The 9,386-nt window shown below is 35.1% G+C and overlaps 1 long non-coding RNA gene across 1 annotated transcript; it reads left to right on the top strand.

Annotated features, from left to right (window-relative positions):
* Positions 1-4,121: 4,121 nt before the first annotated feature.
* On the top strand, positions 4,122-4,942 carry LOC143735643 (uncharacterized). The gene is made up of 3 exons (XR_013203274.1): positions 4,122-4,186; positions 4,557-4,621; positions 4,811-4,942. It is a non-coding gene; the product is annotated as an uncharacterized LOC143735643 (long non-coding RNA).
* The last annotated feature ends 4,444 nt before the right edge of the window (positions 4,943-9,386 follow it).

Raw genomic sequence — 9,386 nt, 5'->3', positions numbered from 1 at the left:
AGAAGTGGGGTCCTGAAAATGCAGCCTCCGGGACTGCAGACAGATAATATTGGATTCGGCGGATCACACCAGATGAAACATTTAAGGTGCGTTCCATTTGACAGGGTCCCTACGCAGTGTTCACTGCTCCCTACTCCCTGAACACGGTACATCAGTTGAAGTGGACTTCGCTGACAATAATCACTCATTTGGAATGCCCTGCAACGTCATCAAAGAAAGGCAACAACAGGGTCAAGCAGATTATGATATAACTGAATAAAATTGTTTAATTTACTTTCCTTTCTAATTTAAAATCATATAATAGGCCTAAAGATACATTAATCACCCCAACCGTTCATAAATACTCTAGTTTGTATAATAATAACAATATTTATGAATACTCAATGCATACGTAAACTATGAGCCGCTAGAAATTTTAATTTAAAATCTCTTCCAACGGCTCTGCTCTATGGTTAGTTCAGACTGGTGACTTGATGCACAATGACAGTTGGTTGATTTTCGCTCTCCACTTCCTGTGAAGTGATGTATCGATGTTCCCTTATTCCCTACGCCGTTTGCAGTGCCCTTCGAACAGAACATGTTCATTCCCTTCGGATTGGAATCTCACTTAAGATGGCGAAATACCCTGTGAAGTCCACTTCGCAGTCCACTTACGGTCGAATGGAACGCACCTTTACGCCGCCTTCACACTGGCAGTTGAAATCAGCTCCGATACGGCTCCGAAACGACCGGAAGTCATTCATTTCCTATGGAGATTCGCAGACCGCATGCGAATGGGTCCGAAACGGGTCCGACCGAGTGCGGTGCGAAGAAAATCGTGTTCGTTGGTCATCCGGATGCGTTCAAAAAATTGAACTCTTGCGAAAATCTACGGACGGTTTCTATCCGACAATTCCAGCGGAAGTTAGCGTTGCTATGATACTGATAAACAAACCTGAATTCTTATCGTTATAAAATCATTATTTATTTTATTAAAAGTTGAGTTGTCATGTCATTTTTTTTATTTTCATGCTTTGCTAACGTTATTAGGGCAGTTAATATCAATTAAATTGAAGGCAGACATCGAACTAAATGTGATATAGTGGTATAAATTATACCACTATATCACATTTTTTAGCCGACCTGACATGTCAACGTCCTGAGCAACTTTCCTCACGCAGCAGCCTTCCTATTAATATCTCTATAACCCTCATCAGAGAGATCATACAGAACTGACAAAATCAACCATTCTAATCTCTCCGCCATTTTTGTTCTACCCGCTTCCGACGCTTTTCACTGTGTAGTACGACGTCCGTTGGGTGCGTATTGCGTATTACGGAGCTGATTTCAACTGCCAGTGTGAAGGCGGCGTTAGAGAAACACTTCGAGGCTTCGTTTGGCCATAGTCACGTGACATGGGTGTTTTGAATCACGCTTCGAATCAGTAGGCTTGTTTGAGATGCGCCTTGTCTCGCCTGAAATGTAGTCGAGAGTAGCGGCTGCAGTGAGAGGAGTGAAAAAAGCGCAGGCAAGCCGGACAGTTCTCGCTTCTCGCAGTGGATCTGACACCTCCGAGATGAATGATGGATATCACGGGATTAACGGGATTCACGCTCGTGCACAGTGTTTCTAATAAACTGGATGTAATTTAAGTTCTGTTGCTTTTATATGAAAATAAATATAATGAACAAGACACCCAAAGTACTTGTTATTTAATTCCATTCCAAATAAGTGTTTATCAATATTTTTTTCTTTAATAGGCTACATAGGCTATGTGTTTTTTATATATATAATAAAATGACATTGCCCATAACCCATAGAGATCGCACTGTCCGAGAGTTTGGGAATATTCACACATAACATATACACATAAAACATGATATCCGAGTTTTAAAATCAAACATTTTAAAAGAGAACAATACATCACGGTTGTTTAAACCAATCAACATTAAGCTGTGTCGTCAGCAAGTCGTTTCCCATCATGCTTTTGATCAGCGCAGTCGGTGGAGAGCAACTGCCGCGACTCCAGAATCCCACACGTGCGCCTCAGAGCAAGGCATACCGCATTCGGACACATTTCTAACCGGCATGCATTACGTGTTGATCACCGGTGATCGGTTCTGCGCAGATTTTGCTCATCTCAAACAAGCCTAGTGTTTCGAAACATCTGCGCTTCGGGATCTCACAAAGCTTCGGAACGACTGTTTCGCGTCAGCCATCCCTACATATAGGCTACAATGATGAATGATACAAGACCTACAAACGTGTTAAATTATATTGTATACTATCAATTGACCCTTCGCAGAGAGCTTGATTGACAGGTGATCTGACCAATCATACTTCGCCATCCGCCATTTTGTCCGTAGATTAACATGAGAGGATTTGAACTTGAAAAACTGAATATACTGACGCCTTTCCGCGGTTAAAACAACATTCCTTCTTATTTTCATTCATGTTTTTTTGATGCTATAAATGAACTAGAAGGAAGAGATGATCGGTTCACGAGCAGCTTTAACTGAGGCTCTACAGCGATCTGTCACGACACATTAAAGAGCCACAAAACGGTATTTATTGTTTAAATTTCTTTTTAAAAATGACCAAATTTGAAAGGTGAGACTTTGTTTAATATGTTTAATATCAAAAGTAACCGAAAAGTAACCTGGTCTGTCCTGTCTGTCAGTGTATTGTCACTCTCCTCTCTGATCCGCGATGTATTTTTCACTGCGTGAGAACATTGTGTTTCTGCGTGAGAGCGGCGTAGCTTGTCGGACATAGCGACAGTAACTAAGGGGGGCGGGTCTTTGCGAAGGGTCAATTGTTTATGTAAAAAAATATATCAACATTAACAAACATTTAATATAAAATATAATTTAATACGCTTGTAGGTCTGTATTGTCTCATTTACCTTCGTAGCCTCATTTAAGTTGATTTTCTGTATACTGTGTATTTATTTTTGGACTAGTGGTTAAAGTCCAATAATGGTATGACAGCGTGTCAGTGGTAATATCATTGTGTTCCTGTTGGTCAGTGTTAGAGGATCTGTGTAACAGGCAGTTAGCCTGTCCTGGACCAGGTTAGTTTCCCAGCATAAATTGCCAGAGTAACTGAGTTTGAACTATTTTAAGTTTGCTTTATGAAACAGAATCAACTGACAATAAGTCTGACTAACCAAAATAAGCCTGGCTTGTATCCTAATCTTGTTTTATGGAACAGCCCTGTGGTGCTGGTATAGCAATACATAAATGCATACAATTTTATATAGTTATATGAAAGTTATGTGTTTTTTGAGGAGTAAATCAACATTCACACATCTGCATATTCAAATAAAACACACTGGCATATTTACACACACTGTATCTTCTATACTTGTTGATTTAAAGCACTAAGAATGATGATGTTCTCAGAGAAGCAGCTCTGACTTCCCCTTTACTCTGTGTGGTCGAGGTTTGTGTTTCCGCTCACAGTACAAGATGTTTGAATGATCATAGCAGATATTATTCATCTGGATCAGATCATGAAGATCATACAGCTGCAGATCTGTGAGTTTCTCATTCACATTTGATTGAGTCAGATTTATTTTGATTTTATATCTTAATCAATGTGTTTTTCTTTCTGTCATAGATCTGTTCATGTTGTATCAAGCCACAGAGAGTCTAACAAACATACCAGTAACTTTAGGATCTGATGTGAATATAACCTGTGATCTTGATATAGAGGAGATTTACTGGTACAAACAGAAATTACCGGATCCTCCAGTGTTTATCTTACGCACTTACAGCAGCACATATGAAGGAGGTAAACATGAAAACAGCAGCTTTATACACAAATACTCAGTGAAAACTAACAGTCGTCTGTTCATCAAAAACATCACCATTGATGAATTAGGAGTTTATTATTGTGTGAAAACTAGTGAACCACTAAAATTCAACAACGGCACCAAAATCTACATCAGCGGTAAGTTATTTTATTATATCATGTCTTTATAAACCACATGATGGATTCCATATTGAATATACTGAATGAAGAACTAATAACAGTTTCATTGTTCTGTTAAAGACTGACACTGAATAATGATTGAACTGCAAACCTTTTACAGACTTTGTCCAAAAGAATATTACAGACGCTCCACAACACCAGATATCATGGAGAAATATGACCATCATCATATCTGTCCTGCTGAATGTGCTTCTGATCATTGCATTAATAGGTTTGTTCTTGTTTTACTACAGTAAAAGTGTCAGTGAACTACAAGGAGACAAACTCTAGATCTACAAAATGTATCCGGTTCACACAGAACGTGTTTTTCTATTCCACTGCAATACTTTTGTGTTTTTATTTTTTATGTAAACACACACTAAACTTGTTTAACCGCTGCGCTCACGTCTGTCTTCCTTTTCAGCGTCTCGTGCGAGACATGTCATTATAAAAATGCCTAAAAACTTTAAAAAACCACATCTCTCTCGACACTTTTTTCTGCATCTCACATTTTTCACAGTAAAACACATTCTCTGTGAATCAGCTCTTAAACTGTTACAATGTGTGTATTCAGAGATGTTTCATATTCAGTGTTGTTTCAGGTATGGTGAAGAGCTTCATTGATGCAACTGGAAAATCTGCAGCTCAAAACTCAAATAATCCACAGGTAAGATCTTCAATATTAATATATGTTATCTTATTTTGTCTTCTATTATCCTGGTGATTCTTACAGTGCAACTTCAATCTGCATGCACAAGATTCATTAAATGATCTGAAATGTTTATGACCAGCTGACTGTACATTATGTCTAAAATACTGTATATGTCCATTCATATATAATATGTTCCTCTTTCAGTGTGCTGAAGTTGATTTCTTCATGTGCTCCAGTAACACCAGGTCTAGTCAGGAGCAGAGCACTACTGTCTACAGCCAATGTAGGATGTGATACTCATTATGAATACAAAGTGTCCCTACATATGCTTTTTTTTTTACAAACTAAAATGGATTGTTATTATGTTTTATATGTGTGAATTTTAATTTATAATTTCCATATATAATTTGTATTAATATGCGTTTTAGCAGGGTTTGCTGCTTTGTATTAAAGTAACACTTTCTGCTGGTACTGTTTTAAGTGGAGATCTTGCTTATATATAGTAATATAATGTTTTTTCTCTCTCTGTTATAAGTGCACTGACATGTTCAGCAGTAAAAGTTGTTAACCACATGACAAATGAGCTTTCTTGGGACTGAAGCAGGTTTTTTTTTTATCAGCAAAAAATGTAGTTATTCTTGATATTAAATCACACATCACATATAACTTTTTTTTAAATCATTACATTTTCTGCTAGTTTATTTATTTTTACAGAGATTTGACAAAGCTTAAAGTAAAAAAAAGTCAATAAATCTAAAGATATTTTTTGCATGCATATTAATTGTTTTAAATATTTTTCCACATATTTAAAAACATCTAACTTCTGCACAGTTTTTTTTTTTTGTGGTTAACACAAGCGTGGTTTTGTGCAAATGAATGTTCCACTGGTTTGGTCACTTGATGAACAACACGATCACACACACTCACACACATTCGCTTGCATCAAGTGGTTTAAACTTTAACCAAGTGAACATGACATGAAACATCATGATAACACTTTACAATTATGATCATTTGTTAACGTTAACCTCATTAGTTATCATGAACTAACAATAAAAAAAGAAATACTTCTACAGCAGTTATTAATTTTAGTTCATGTTAATTTAATTTTTATTGAAGTTTATTGAATTACATTATTAAAAACACAATCTGTATCTGTTAATATTATTTAATGAACCTGAGCTAACATGAACTAACAATGAACAGCTGAATTTGTATTAACTTTAATTACAATATTATAAATTGTATAACAAAGATTAATAAATTGTATAACAAATGTTAGAAATAAGTTTCACACTTCCTTCTCTTTTCTAGTTTAAAAGAAGTACTAAGTACTACACAAAAATAAATTCAATCCAGATTAATTAAAATACATAGAGTACTCACTCGCCTCGAGGATAAATATTGTTTATGGTGTCAAGAGACAGAAACTAAAAACCTCATCTAAACTTATGAGTTAATAATCATGAGTTACAACGAGAATACAGTTGAAGAAAACATCATATTTGTGTTTGACACTGAAAAAAAGAAAACTGGGCTGTTATCTGTGTCTTGGGTAATTTTGCTGCAGTGAATTAGAGATAAATATTTTGCTTTAAAGACAAGAAATGATGTATAGGTCAATGGTTGAATATTAAATAAATAGACAACAAAACTAAACGTGTGGCCAGAGCAAACCTGCCTTTAACTTCCTCTTGACTGGTTACATCACCCTATTCTTCTGAAAGCTCTGAGGTAAAGTTACATCTCTACAGTCGTGTGAAAGAAAGACGTGTTTTATCATGAAGATTGTGCAGCTTTACCTCTGTGAGTTAATTGTACTTTATGAAAATTTTATTGTGTAAGATCATTTATAATGTTTAATGACATAATAATAATCCATATTATGTGTGTGTGGTCTTTATTTCACAGATCTGCTCATATGGTGTGAAGCTGCGGAGACTTTAACAGATCAACTAACAGATTTGGGTCAAAATGTGACTATAAACTGTGATTTTGATGTAATGAGGTTTATTGGTTTTTACTGAAACTTCCAGATTCTCCGGTTCTGATATTGCTCTCTTCCACAACTTCAGCTTTTCACTACAGTAAATTTTTTATCCAGAAATATTCAGTGCAAAGTAATCATCGCCTGTTCGTAAATAATGTCACTATTGATGATTTAGGAGATTATTACTGTGTGACCACAGACGCTCATCCAAAATACAGCGACGGCACCAGACTACACATCATTGGTGAGTGAACATACGGTGATCATCAAGCTAAACACTTAATCACTGTTAGACAAATAATATTCAATATTAATATTAAACCCCTTCAATGATTACACAGTACCAGCTCCAGAGATCCAGAATCATACAGCGGTGAAGAACATTGAGAAGAATCAGACACATCGGCAGATTATTATCTTCATATCTGCTCTTGAATGCTGTTCTGATCATCATCACGATAGGTGAGCTCTTTGCTGAAATTATACATGTATGTCTCCAAACGTGGACATTGTGCTCTTGAATTCTCACTATAATATCTGTATGCTATTTTACATTTTTTAAAGAATATTTTAACAGCTCTTGCAGATACAGCTCTTTATAGTGACTACAATTGTTATGTTACAGAAAGAACAAAACCATGAAATGTGGGTGAATAAAATAATGTTTTTGTCTGAACTACTAATTTAATCTGATTTCACTTTTAAGGACTATTAAAGGTGTTTGTTCATGCAAGAAACGGAGACGACTTCAACGTACAGACCTACAAAATCTTCAAGATATGGATTTCGAACAACCTCAAGACTCAACACAAACACTGATATCTTACATGAAAATATAAAGTAACACTACACGTCTTCAACTAGGTTAATGTATAAAGCTTATAAATATGCTTATAATTATGAATATGTGCTGATATTCAGGCCAACAGTGCGACTGAGAGCTTGATATTGATTTATTCATCATGTGCTGTTTAGGGGCAATTAATATAAAAAAAAACATAATACCCAATTATGCATGTGAGATTATCATTTTCATAATATGTCCTAGAATCAGAAATATGTGTCCAGAAATAATGTTTTCATGTTTCCTGATGGCTTTGTTCTATGCTTTTGGAATTCTTTTTACTTCTGTTGAAACAAAGAAATGAATCCACAGCACAAAGGAAATGCCTCCTGACCACAAGAGAGCAGTGTTGAGCAAGAAAACCACGATTTAAAAAAAACTTTTACTGACAATAAAGTAAAAACATAGACTATATTGACTTCATTGGCCATAAATGTACAGAATAAAACCCAGTTGCATTTCCGTTTTGTTGTGAACCTTGTTTGTTCACTGCGTGTGCTTTAAAAACACAAGGTAAATACTATCAGAGAATGTCTAATAAGGGGAGAACTGTCACTCTCAGTAAACTTCTGGCTTCCCAGATGTGAAAAAGGAACACATACACATACTAATGAAGGAGCTCAATATGAAGTAGGTAAATATGAAAACAGCAGCTTTAAACACAAATACTCAGTGAAAACTAACAGTCGTCTGTTCATCAAAAATATCACCATTGATGAATTAGTAGTTTATTATTGTGTGAAAACTAGTGAACCACTAAAATTCAACAACGGCACCAAAATCTACATCAACGGTAAGTTATTTTATTATATCATGTCTTTATAAACCACATGATGGATTCCATATTGAATATACTGAATGAAGAACTAATAACAGTTTCATTGTTATGTTAAAGACTGACACTGAATAATGATTGAACTACAAACCTTTTACAGACTTTGTCCAAAAGAATATTACAGACGCTCCACAACACCAGATATCATGGAGAAATATGACCATCATCATATCTGTCCTGCTGAATGTGCTTCTGATCATTGCAGTGATAGGTGTGTAAAATTTCATTGAATTTACTACAGAGAGAAACTCTAAATCAATACACAAATTCAGCCATATAATATCTGCTCTTAGTTTAAACTGTCGAGAAGTGTCTCAGTGATGTGTATTCACTGTTGTTTCAGGTTTAGTAAAGAGCTGCATTGATGCAATTAGAAGATCTAAAAATACTTCAAAGAAAACTCAAAATACTGCAACTCAAAACACAAATGATTCGCAGGTAAGATACTTCTTAAATAAATTATCTTAATTATTTTTAATATATTATTTTAAGTTTAACCTGCACTAACCCACATTATTTTAGCGCTCGAGACGAAACCGGCCTTGCCAGGATCAGACCACCTACTCTTTTCTTCAGCCCGTAAAAGCTGTATGAAGTATTATCCATTATAAATCAAAATTGCATATGAATTTATTTATTAAACTAAAATAAATTGTTTTTGTTATACTTTTAATGCTTCTCAAATCAATGCCAATGTAAAGCAAGATCCCATTAATGAACAAAATTAGTGTTTTTTTCTGGTGTTTAATGTAAATATATACAGTGTTGTATATATTAATACAGTGCTGTTCTCTGATATAATTGTCTCTATAGACCTTTTATCTTTTTATATTTTTTTCTTGCCGCTGCTCTGAGATGTTCATGCTTGCAGTAAACCAGAGGCCAATGTGGTTTCTGTGCATTAGAGCAACTTTTTACAAACGAAAATTTGAGCTACTTTATGTGTGTGTGTGTGTGTATTTGTATGTTAAAGAAATTGGCATATAGAGCTAGAGTACAAATCACATGAACAACGATTAATAAATATATATTTGTATCTTATTTATATAGTTTTTGCTTGCATATTAATTGTTCTAAATAATTTGGTTCTTACATACTTAAACTGGTGACT

The sequence above is a fragment of the Siphateles boraxobius genome, unplaced genomic scaffold, assembly GCF_051911475.1.
Source record: "Siphateles boraxobius isolate OS27281-9 unplaced genomic scaffold, OSU_SipBor_1 13, whole genome shotgun sequence".
NCBI lineage: Eukaryota > Metazoa > Chordata > Actinopteri > Cypriniformes > Leuciscidae > Siphateles > Siphateles boraxobius.
This window is presented reverse-complemented; position numbering and strand designations above follow the sequence as displayed.